We start from the raw sequence: 12,189 nt of genomic DNA on the forward strand, positions 1-12,189 counted from the left end.
TTCTAGCTCAAATTGAAACAATCTGAAAGTAATATTTAGATGTTGATATTTTTATAGCGTGCCTAGCTATCCTCTGGTTAGGGATACCCTGGGCAATTTTTGGGCAACTGACTATCATAAATTAAGAACACCACAATGTAATCAAATCTTCTCTGCCCATTTCATCTCCAGGCAGAGAGGGGTGGCCATTTTAATATCTATATTTATATTTATTTATTCATAACAACACCATCACAGATCTTGAAGAATGATTTAACATAATCAATATCACAATACACAACAGCCCAATCACTATTGCAAGTATTTACGGCCCAAATAATGGCGACTCATCCTTTTTTTTTTAAACAATTCATGAGTTTTGGTCTTGGTGATGGTTGGCGATTAGAAGAATTTTCATTCTTTTCACCGTTTCATCACTCCTACTCTCGTGTTGACTTCTTTTTAACCAGTAACTTTATTATTCCCAAATCTCAGACATACTAATACACCCCATCACCATCAGTGATCATGCTCCTTTCTCCCTCACCTGCAACCATTCTTGCAAACCATCCAACAGATTTAACAAATGGTGATTTAATACATCCTTACGTGATGACCCCAACCTCTATAATGATATTAAAAGAGTAGGATTCCTGCCTTGAAATAAATGATTCACCAGAAATAGCACCATCACTACTTCGGGAAACAGGGAAAGCGACATTAAGAGGAAAATCATATCATATTCCACACAATAAAAAAAGACAACGAACAGGAAATGCACTTAGAACAAAAGATTAAAGAAGTAGCTAATATCAATGCAGATAACCCCACAGCACAAATCCAGAATGATTTACGGAAATACAAATTACAACTGAGTGAACACACAAATAGAAAAGCTTGGGTCCTCCTACACAGACTCAGACATGAAAATTTTGATTACAGTAATAAATCTCAAAACGGTTAGGTTAGGGGGTCAAATCAAGCAAAACAAAGAAAAAACAACAATCTCAATGATTATGAACTCAGCAGTGAAGAATGTGCAGACAACTGAGGAAGAAAATAAGACCTTTCAAGATTTTTAAACCAACCTATACTCATCAATACATAAACCAAGCCAAGAAGACACTGACATATGCCTGAGCAATATTGATTTACTGCAATTTACTGAGGACCGAGCAAATGCACTTGAGAAACCGTTTACAACAACAGAATTCCACAATGCACTCAAACTCATGCCTAACAATAAATCATCAAGACTTGATGGCTTCAAGTTCAAACTCCCCATAGACATGAACACTGTGACAATCTCTCTTTTACTAAAACCCGATAAAGACTCCATCATCAAGCTATTGCCCCCATCTCTCATCAACACAAACACAAAAATCATTAGCAAGGCCCTAACATCACAAATCTGAACAGTCATTCAATCTATAATCCACTCAGAGCAAACTGGCTTTATCAAAGGAAGACATTCATCTAACAACCTATGCAGACTATTTAACTTAATCCATTACACATCTCACACTAACTCACCAACACCATTCTCCCACTCAGCCCTAATAGCTGGGATGTAGCAGTCCAAACACCACCTCTTCCTCTGTGCACTGATAATATCACATATTTAGGAATCAACATCTGCCCTAGACTTTCAGAGTTAGTCAATCTCAACTGTAGCCCACTTCTCAAAACAGTATAGCAGTGGTCCCCAACCGCTTACGGGCCAGAGAGAGATTCTTTGCAACAAAAGCTTTGAGGTCATCAAGCTGTGTGATTTTTTGGTAGACAGACGAGTCGGGCAGGGCATTTCTGGGCTGCAGCAAGACATCCAGCGGTCCCCTGAGTTGTGGGTTGAGTTCACCCGGTGTGACTCCTGTGGACTCCTGAACAGCAGAGTTCAAGGCAAACCTGAACTCATGAAGGTGTTTATCCCAGTTTTTGTGCCTGGAGCCCACATAGGAGGCCATCATAGTTTTTAAGGTCCGATTCACTCTGTCAAATTAGTCTGTGGATGGCAAGCCGATGTGAGTTTGTGTGACACATTCCATGTTTCACAGGTAGCCTGGAAGATGGAGGAAACAAATTGAGAACCTCGGTCAGAGAGAATGTACTCAGGTATTCCCCATCTGGTGACAATCTCCTGGATGAGAATGCATGAGATGGATTCAGCAGTGGCGTTCCTTAAAGGGAAGAGCTCCACCCATCTGGAGTAATAATCCACAAAAACCAGTAAGTAAACATTTCTGCTTGAACTCCTGGGGAACGGACCCATTAAGTCCATGCCCAACATTTCCCAGGGACGGCATACCAGTGTTTGCTGTAGTTTTCCAGCTGGTTTGCGGCTTTCAGGTTTGTATAGTTGACAGACGTGGCAATTTGTCACATGTTGTTTGACATCCGAGCTCATTTTGGGCCAGTAAACCAGATTCTGCATCCTCCTGTATGTTTTGTATCTACCCAGGTGGCCAGCAAGGGGGTCTTCATGGAATGATGTCAGAAAGTGGGAATGCAAGCTCTCAGGTATGTATATTTGGTATATGGTTTTATATTCCAGTTTCACAACCCGATAAATCAGATCCTCAAAAATGGTGTACAGAGTGTTGTTGTTTGCTTGCATTTCTCCCTTCTCTTGGATGTTTTCATAGAGCGTCTGACACTCAGGGTCTTTTTTCTAGGCATTCCACACCTCTTGGACAGTGATGGGCATATCCTCTGGAAACTCTGGTTTGGCAGACACCATTGTGGCACAGAGAGGATGGTGAGTAGTGTCAGATCCATCACATGGAGCTCTAGATAGGGCATCTGGAACAGTATTATATCTGCCTTTTCTGCACTCCACCGTGAAGGTGAACTCTTGAAGCCTGTGAGCCCACCGGATCAGACGGGTGCTGGGTTTAGTGGTCTTAAACACCCACAGGAGCGAAGAATGATCTGTAACCACAGTAAAGAGGCGTCCTTCCAGATAAACTCTCCACTTCTTCACAGCCCAAACCACAGCCAGACACTCCAGCTCTGTAGTGGAGTAGTTTTTTTCAGCTGGGTTAAGGCTGCGGCTGCCATAAGCCAGGATTTCTTCGGTCCCATTGTTAGTGCGTTGAACAATCACTGCACCCAGCCCTACCTCACTAGCATCGGTGTAAACCAGGAATGGAAGATCAAAGTTCGGATGTCCCAGGATAGGAGGATTCATTAGGTGCTTTTTGAGGGTATCGAAGGCAGTTTGACATTCAGGGGACCAGCAGAACTTGACCCCCTTCCTTTTCAAGGCATCGAGGGGCTCTGCAATTTGTGAAAAATTTGGCACAAACCGATGGTACCATCCCGCTATTCCCAGGAACCGCTCCAGAGATTTCCTGTTGGTGGGCACAGGGAAGTTCTGGACAGTCTGGGTTTTCTCTGGCTCCACCTGAACCCCCTGTGCTGACACAACGTGTCCAAGGAATGTCAGAGAGGTACGGAAGAACTTACTCTTCTTTACATTAACAGTGAGCCCTGCCTGCCTAAGCTTGTCCATGATGGTTTGGACATCCCTGAAATGTTGCTGCCAGGAGTTGGAGTAAATGATGATGTCATCCAGATACACAAAACAAGTTTCTCCCTTGAGTTCACCCAAGACAGTGTCCATAAGCCGCTGGAAGGTGGCTGGTGCGTTTTTCAGGCCAAAGGGCATCACCTTGAACTGGAATAGGCCGTATGGACAGATGAAAGTGGTCATGGCTCGGGATTTTGGATCCATCTCCACTTGCCAGTATCCACTGTTGAGATCCAGAGCAGTGAATACAGTGGCTCCAGCAAGGGACTCAAGGATTTCCTGGATGGTAGGGAGGGGATAGGCATCAGTGAGAGTTCTGGCATTGGGTTTTCTGTAATCTACACAGAACCTAGGCTTCTGGAGAAGCCCATGGGGAGGATGAAGGTTCTATAACTTTACTTTCCAGCATTTCATCCAGAAGCTCCTTTAAAACCTTCTGTTTTGGTGGAGAGAGATGGTAGGGTTTCTGTTTTATTGGCATATCCTCCGTCATGAACATTTGATGCTTGAGTAGTCCTGTGTGCCCGACTTTGGTAGTGCAGACATTATTGTTATAATGCAGCATCTCCAGAAGTCTCTCTCTCATTTGCCCCTCCAGGTGTGAGCCTTGAACTGCCTTCTCAAAAAGATCTGTCATGTCTGGTAATTGAGGTTGTAAAATCTCCGGAGCATTTGCCAGGAAGAGGGCAACATGGTTGCCAGCCCCCTCCCCCTCTGATGTGCCGGGGTGACACGCTTGAAAAAAGTACCTCCCCGTCTCTCCGCGGAACCAGTAAGTGCCACCTGCCACATCAATGTGCATCCCACTGAAAAACGCAAAATCCAGTCCCAGTACAACAGAGAATGCTAGTGCCTGAGGAGACAGCACAACCATGGGTATTAACCAGGTCTTCCCATGCAGGCAGATCTCCATATCTGTCCATCCAAGAGGATGCTCCTGTTTCCCATTTGCCAGGTACAAGGGGACGCCTGACCATGGGGTAAGTCTGGATGCAGGTGGTTTAATGCTCATCCACAGGTTTTCATTTAGCAATGTGTATGATGATCCTGTGTCCAGATTGGCTGTCCCTTCCCAGGAGCCGATGGTGAGAGGCACCTTTAACTGCTGTGGTAGCGGACTGCCGAAAGTGGGAGCAGCACTGTGCCTATAGGCAGGCGTGAAGGATAGACAGGGGGAAGGTGATGGGGACTGCTCTACTGATGGACCAAGTTGGCTGGCCATACGGGGATTGATGTTCCTGAGGATGAGTTTAATGACAGCCTCCTCTGTAATGTCAGGCCTCCAGCGACAGCATAATGAACGATACAGGTAAGCAAAGTCTCTTATGCTCTCATCCTCTCCTTGAGCCCGTGTCCACACTCTTTCTGCCAGCTCATCCTCATAGTCCTCAGACAGGAAAGCAGAAAGGAACTTGGACTGGAAGTCTTTCCATGAATGAGTAGTTGCACGAGTCACATCCCACCAATCCCTCGCAGTACCAAACAAGACATTCCTGAAAGTCACCATCAGTTCCCCATCAGTCAGCGGATTGAGAGCCAAGAAATCTTTACATCTGTCCAAGTACAACAGAGGGTCAGGGTTGTCCTCCATCCTGCCAAAGGTAGGAAACTGCAATTTAAGAGGACATTTCCCCATGAAACGGCAGCCCAAATCCCCTGAAATGGGAGAATCATCTGGTGAACACGGCGGACTCTCCAACAATCCTGCATGCATTGTCGACTGCAGCCGATGCCGCTGGGGAAGTGCCGCCTGATCACTACCAGGACTAGTTTGAACCGAGGCATCAGATAGTGCTGACACACGGAGACTCTGTGTTCTCATGGTGGACATTTCACCCACCATCCCCTCCAAATGTTGGGAACACTTCCAGACCTCACACTGTAAGTGTGTGACATTCTATAACACAGGGCTTAGGGTTTCCTTCATCGCCTTTAATAGGTCTGCATGGTGGCTTTGCAAGCGCCAGTTCAATGTAATCGAATACTGTTCGCGTACATAATTGAACTGTTTATCCATGGCCGATCTCAACTGCCGCAGTTGCTCATCATAGTATGCAGTAAGATCTTTTGTTACAACACCTAGAGCAAGCTTGAGTTCATCCTTATGGTTGCTCTGTGCCTCTGAAAGGGACTGGAATCCTTCCTGGATGCTTATATGCAAAAATTCCTGGGCCAAGTGCTTGAGCCCTGACCCAGTGGTGGCCTCCGATGAAGCAGCACCACCTTGCGGCAGAGCGAGCAAAGGTAGCGTCAAGTCGGAGTCCCCACACAAATCCATGTCCAATAAAGAGTGATTTGTCATAGGTGAACCAGAGATTGGTAGAGGGTCCTTTAATACTCCACCATCTAACACAGAACTTTCTGTTTCAGGTCCTGTTTTGTGAGCCTCAGAGGGGAAGTTCAAGATATCCTCCAGAGCTGAAGCCATCCTTTGTACTGAGACGCAAACACAACCCACAACCAATAATGATTGTTTGCAGTTTTTTTTATTTATTTTTTTAGTATTTTAGGGTTCTTTTAACATTGGGCGCCATTTATTTATGTATGCGGTTTGGACAATTTGAATTACCCTCAACCCCACAAAGGATACATGGTTAACTCATGACCCTAAAAAATACTTTCAAAAGACCTTTTGGTATTGTATAAACAAACACAAAATGAACACTTAAATAAAGTTAATAAGGCCAAACACACCACCATTTGAATTTCACAAAATTATATTAGAGCACTCACACGAAAAACAAAACTCTTCAACAAATCAGTCCAGGTCCATAAACAAAAATAGTGCTCCGTTCCGGGTTTTTCCCGTTTCTCAATACAGTTCAGTTTCAAACGAAAATAATCCGCCTCGGGTTTTCCCGGAATTCCAAACAAAACTCAAAATAAGGAAGTCAGTTCAGCTTTTCACCGTCCTACCAACCCCAAAAGCCCCGTCAAAAAAGAAAAGAAAAGATAACGAAAAGAGCACAGTGAAGTCACCCGGCTTTAGCCGACTCACCGACTCAGAACACTGCGCTCCCAGTATGCAGGCTTACTGGTGGTCCCTACAGTCTTTAAAAGCAGAATGGGAGGCAGAGCCTTCAGCTATCAGGCTCCTCTTCTATGGAACCATCTACCGGATTCAGTCCGGGGTGCAGACACCCTCTCTATGTTTAAGAGTAGGCTTAAAACTTTCCTTTTTGATAAAGCTTATAGTTAGGGCCGACCAGGCTCGCCTTGGATCAGCCCTTAGTTATGCTGCTATAGGCCTAGACTACTGGGGGACTTCCCATGATGCACTGAGCTCCTCTCTCCTCCTCCTCCTCTCCATCTGTATGCATTCATGTAACATCAATGCATGTCACTAACTTTGCTTCTTCCCCGGAGTTTTTTGTGCTTTCTCATCTCACAGGAAAACCTGACTCCCGGGCCGAACCTTCGCGGTCCTTCACAGTCCTGATGGCATCCTTCCCTGTCTGTTGATGCTTGTGCTTGTTGTTGTTTGTTGTTGTCATTGTTTTTCTTCTGTCCCCCCTCCCCCTTTCCCTCTCTCTTTCTCTCTCTCAACCCAACCGGTCAAAGCAGATGGCCGCCCACCAAGAGCCAGGGTCTGCTTGAGGTTTCTACCCGTTAAAGGGGAGTTTTTCCTTACCGCTGTCGCCAAGTGCTTGCTCATGGGGGAACTGTTGGGTCTCTGTAAATTAAAGAGTACGGTCTTGACCTGCTCTATGTGAAAAGTGCCTTGAGATGACATCTGTTGTGATATGGCGCTATATAAATAAAGATTGATTGATTGATTGATTGAAGTGTGGAAACGTGCGTTGTCCGGAGTTATAAACACGGACGGTTCGGTGTGTTCGTGGAGATAAGAAGAGAGGCTGCAGTATCCACGGCCCGAGGGCAACCAAGGTGGATGTTAACGACGTGGACTGTAACGCGCGCTGATGGCCAAGGATAGGCTTACTACTGACATGGATGACTCACGAGGGTTTCTCTCCTGCTGTTCACCTGCCGGCGACTCCCGCCATACTAAATTAAATCTCCTGGTACGAAAAACGGAAGAGGCTGGACTCCGAGGGAGTGGCAACGTGGAGCTAACTCACTGGCTGACTGGACTAGTGGGGTGTGGAAGTAAGTAAAAAAAACAACAAAAAACAAAATGGGCAATCGCATACCAAAACATAACATATATTTAAAAAATGAATGTAAGGTATTTGCTTAGTCACGAACATAGCACAGATACCAAACTGATACAAAACTTTCAAATCCTTATTATTATTATTATTTTTTATTCTGTGGGAGTGATCGCCACATAGTGCATTAAAAGAGTGTCAGAGATTTGTTCAGTCCTGCAACACTTCTTCTCAGGCAGCAGACAGCGTTGGTCATCCATGGAGAAGTGTTACAAATAGCTCTAGTCCTAACCTTTAAAGGTGCCACTCTGTCCAACAACATGGAGTAATGCTCATTAAAAGACTGCATTAAAAACTCTACATCGTTAAGATTAGTATTAATGTCACAGCAAAAGTGCACTGAGAACTGATCAACTGTAATCTCAAGTAATGATACGAGAACACAATGTTCTTTTAGGACACAAAGGGTCAGCATTTATAGAGACAGCAAAGAAAATACATTTATGATCAATGATCAGTAAGTCCTCACAACAGATATGATCAGTATCTAGTCGTAAAGTAAAAACAAGGTCCAAAGTAAAGTAACATGTTGCTTGAAATTAAAGAATCAGTAATATTAAGAAATTCAGTGGCTACACAATTAGTGGTATCATTGATGTGCAGGCTAAAATCATAAATTAGTAACACTTTGCTCAGATAAAAACTGACCTGCTGGACCAGGAGGTTTATAATTTAAAACACAATAAAATGGCTTTTGCCAACCAACTTTAGTTAGTTGTAATTCAAAAGTAGTCAAAGGTTCTATGTTCACCAATTGGCAAGAAAACCAATTCTAGTCAGGGTGAAGGGGAGTTCCAGATAGTGTAAAATAAGTTGTCGATTAAAGTGCGTAAAGGTATGAAAATTAAGATGACCCATGTGGTGGTTGGTTGGGAGGAGGGGACCAGAGATGAAGATTCATCTATTATGGACCACAAGGGAGTTGGGGAGCTTGCTGAAGTCACGTTTTAAAATTTCAGAGGACTGACTGGGAATATCATCATAGCCTACATGAAGTACCAATGTTTTGGGCAAGTGGGTGTTTAGCAAGGGTGCTGGGGATTTTTTCCAGGACATCACACACCCTAGCACCTGGAAAGCAAAATGTAGACGAAGATTGTGAGAGGAGTGTCCAGGTGGAGGGACTAGAGGTAACAGAGAGTCGTGGGACCCATGAAATGGCAGAGGAGATGGAGGAGGAGGCCGTGATTCTGCAGCTGAAGGATGGAAGTCATGAAGGTGCAGGATGTTGTATTTTCTTGTATTTGTTCTCCAGCTGGATGTTGTAATGAGGAGGTGCATGAGGTGAGCGCCTCCCTCTCCTGCCACGGGCACCAACTAGGGACCCAGGCTCATGACGGGATAGAGTGAAGCTGATCAGGGCTTTAGGTCTAGCCCCAAGCCATATCCAGGAGTCATTCAAGATGGTGACTGGAGAAGAAGTAGCAGCAGCAGGATAGTGAGCAATGACAGGCTCTGGAGGAGAGACAGCTTCAGTATTCTCAGCGGCAGGACAAGGAGCAGTGGTATCAGGCACTTGGACACAGGCTGTGTCGGTTTGTGCTGGACCGAAAGTGATAGTTTCCATGAACTTCTTGGCTTCATGGATCTGGTAGAGTGTGGAGATTCTTCATTCCAGCTCTACAATCTTCTCGGCCAGGTGAGTACAGCCGACACAGCCAGAAAGGGGGGTGGTGCCATGGATTGAAGATGAGGTGGCTAGGGAGTAGAGATAAAAAGGAGCTCTCCCAACCAATCTCAGTGCCCGATAACTAAAACCTTTTGCCTTGTTAAAATGTATAGATAAAAACAGCTGAATGTGCGCACATTCTCAAGCACAAGAAAAAAGATCAGATTCTATGCATAGAAATGAGCGTATGCATGGTTTATGCACAAAACGCAGTAATGCAGCTGGTGTGCAGACACAGTACTTCTACTGGACTTACATGGCCTGATCATGACTGTATGGCATCTGCTTCAATATGTAGAGGCAGCCACAGTTTGTACAGCTGAGGCAATAATTCTCAATCTCTCTGCTCTATGAAAAGTACATTCTTTTTTTAAAAAAACAAAAGATTTCAAAGCAATGCATCACACCCACCCCAAGTTATATTATGACCCGCTACAGCCTGTCTTTCTTGGCAGAAAGTACCGTCGTAAGGAGTGAGGGCAGTACAGCACCCAGATGGTGTACAGTGTGCACATGTTCGAGTCATCTTGTAGTTCATCTTCAAAAAAGGTAAGCGTTTGGGCGAAAGCTTGTTTTAACAGCTTTGTGAGACAAAGGTTAGTATTCTGTAAATACTCAACACTCCGTCACCCAGAGACTAATGTACAGGCAGATTACTTTAAGATTTTAAGATGCTTTCAAATGAATGCAGTTCACTTCTCTAAAACAGAGAGCTGCATATTTACACACACTTTTGTCTACCTTTTCCTGTTAGTCAGACAGTGACCATCATCAAAACCATTGCATTTCAGTGGACCAAGGACGCGAGCACCCTGGATGGGGGGAGGGGGGAGGTGTATGATCCAATCGCAAATCGGTACAAGCCTAGTAGTGAGTCACTTCATAGTTTGCCAACCACCATGGAACAAAAAAACAACAAGAAGGAAGGTGACCATGACAAACATGTTGGAGAAAATACAACAGCCACCACCAACCGGAGTGTTGAAAGTTACAAGTGAGAAGAAGAGTAAAATTGGCATGTCAGCAGACCAAAAAAGAAAGTAACAAATGGCAGAGTCGGACAACATTAAACTTTCATGGTCCTTGCATTATTCAAATAATTTGATCTCTAGAGTGTATTACAGTCTGTCAGTTTGACTATTTGGAATAAACACTTTTTGGTGTTTATTCACCCCAAACTATGGAGGTCAACAAGGGCCAACACGCTGCAACTTAAGAAAACACATGCAAACAGACAAAACACAAACAAATTAAGAAAACATCATCGATCTGACAACACATGCGCAGCATTTGGAAAACGCGCTGCAAATACCACAACAAGTAGCTGGGATACAACATTAACAAAAATGCTGAAAATAAACCACACATCAGATGTGACAATGATAGTGTTTCCAGAGGACACTTAAGAGTGATGAACATGTCGATAACTCATAAGCGAAATGTTGTTAAAACACAAATGAGGCCTGTGTTGTAAAACTATTCAGAAAAACAGTTGAGCATTATATATTCATTTCATAAAAGTCAATCCTTCCATATGACATTTCTGGTTAATTGCACTATCAAGGATATGATGTTTAATACTATAGTGAAATAAAAGTTAAAGCAACAGTTATGACTGTAACCAACATTTGCAGTGACTAGATAATCGTTCAGAAACAATTTCAAATATTCAACATAACTTTTACTTCATAATAAAACATTCAACCTGAAATTCTTCACACATTATATCTTTACGTTCACTTCATACTTTCAACGTGACTTCTTATCTACTTAACTACTAAAATATGATTGTCTATCAGGTTACTAAAGCAATAGTGAATCACTAGGTGATTTTAAAGGAGGCCTATTATGCTTTTCCTTAATTTCAATGTCAGATGTTGATGTTAAAAGTGGCCTATGTGTCATAGGTAAACATATGTAGAAGTAATGCCTGTAATGCAAAAAGCACTGGCTTCAGACTGCTCTGAAAGCTTGGCTCAGAGCTCGGCTCTGAAAGAAAGGTTTTCTTAGAGGATTTTTGCCAAATATGACCAGTGATGACATGTATAGCCACATGACATCATTCAACCGCTGGCTGTCAAGGTGGTGTCCAGCAAACAACGTGGGCTTCATAGACAACTGGCAAATTTTCTGGGGAAGACCTGGTCTGATTAGGAGAGACAGCATACATCCCACTTTGGATGGAGCTGCTCTCATATCTAGAAACACGGCTGAGTTTATTAGCAGACCAAAACAATGACAACCCAGAGTTGAGACCAGGTGGCAGAGCTGCAGTCGTACACACTTCTCTGTGCTTCCATTAGAGCAGTTACCCACCTAAAACCACATAGAAACTGTGTCTGTTCCCTGACCACTTAAATTTAAATAAATTAAATCTAAAATAAACAAAAGAGGAGTCATTTATAAATATCTAATAAAAATTAACACCACCTCTGCGATAGTACAACAAAATAGGAGAATTAAATGTGGACTCTTAAACATGAGATCACTATCATCTAAAGCCGTATTAGTAAATGATCTAGTCTCAGATTATAGTATTGATTTATTTTGTTTTACTAAAACCTGGCTGTCATGAAGAGTATGTCAGCCTAAATGAATCCACTCCCCCCAGTCATATTAATACTAACATTCCTTGAGACACTGGCCGAGGAGGTGGAGTTTCAGCCATCTTCAACTTAAGCCTAATTATCAACCCTAGACCTAAATTTAATTACAACTCATTCGAAAGTCCTGTTCTTAGTCTCTCACCCAACCTGAAAAACTTAACAGCCAGTTCCATTTGTTATAGTGTACTGTCCTCCTGGCCCATACTCTGAATTTTTATTTGAATTCTCAGAGTT

The 12,189-nt window shown here is 43.4% G+C and overlaps 1 protein-coding gene and 3 long non-coding RNA genes across 5 annotated transcripts in view; 3 read left to right on the forward strand and 1 right to left on the reverse strand.

The window, feature by feature from the left end:
* nrxn3a (neurexin 3a) overlaps positions 1 to 12,189 on the reverse strand; it is a 283,641-nt gene that overhangs the window by 126,330 nt on the left and 145,122 nt on the right. The window lies entirely within an intron of this gene.
* Positions 1,845 to 2,483, forward strand: LOC122998269. Of its 2 annotated transcripts, none has more exons than XR_006407379.1 (3): positions 1,845 to 1,956; positions 2,034 to 2,205; positions 2,438 to 2,483. It is a non-coding gene; the product is annotated as an uncharacterized LOC122998269 (long non-coding RNA). The 2 variants fall into 2 exon arrangements; XR_006407380.1 differs by having other exon boundaries at positions 2,034 to 2,325; positions 2,438 to 2,481.
* On the forward strand, positions 2,639 to 4,554 carry LOC122998270. Its single transcript, XR_006407381.1, has 3 exons — positions 2,639 to 2,734; positions 4,107 to 4,280; positions 4,410 to 4,554. It is a non-coding gene; the product is annotated as an uncharacterized LOC122998270 (long non-coding RNA).
* Positions 4,724 to 6,015, forward strand: LOC122998271. The gene is made up of 3 exons (XR_006407382.1): positions 4,724 to 4,817; positions 5,637 to 5,752; positions 5,879 to 6,015. It is a non-coding gene; the product is annotated as an uncharacterized LOC122998271 (long non-coding RNA).

This window comes from Thunnus albacares, chromosome 15 (genome assembly GCF_914725855.1).
Source record: "Thunnus albacares chromosome 15, fThuAlb1.1, whole genome shotgun sequence".
In the NCBI taxonomy this organism is placed as follows: domain Eukaryota; kingdom Metazoa; phylum Chordata; class Actinopteri; order Scombriformes; family Scombridae; genus Thunnus; species Thunnus albacares.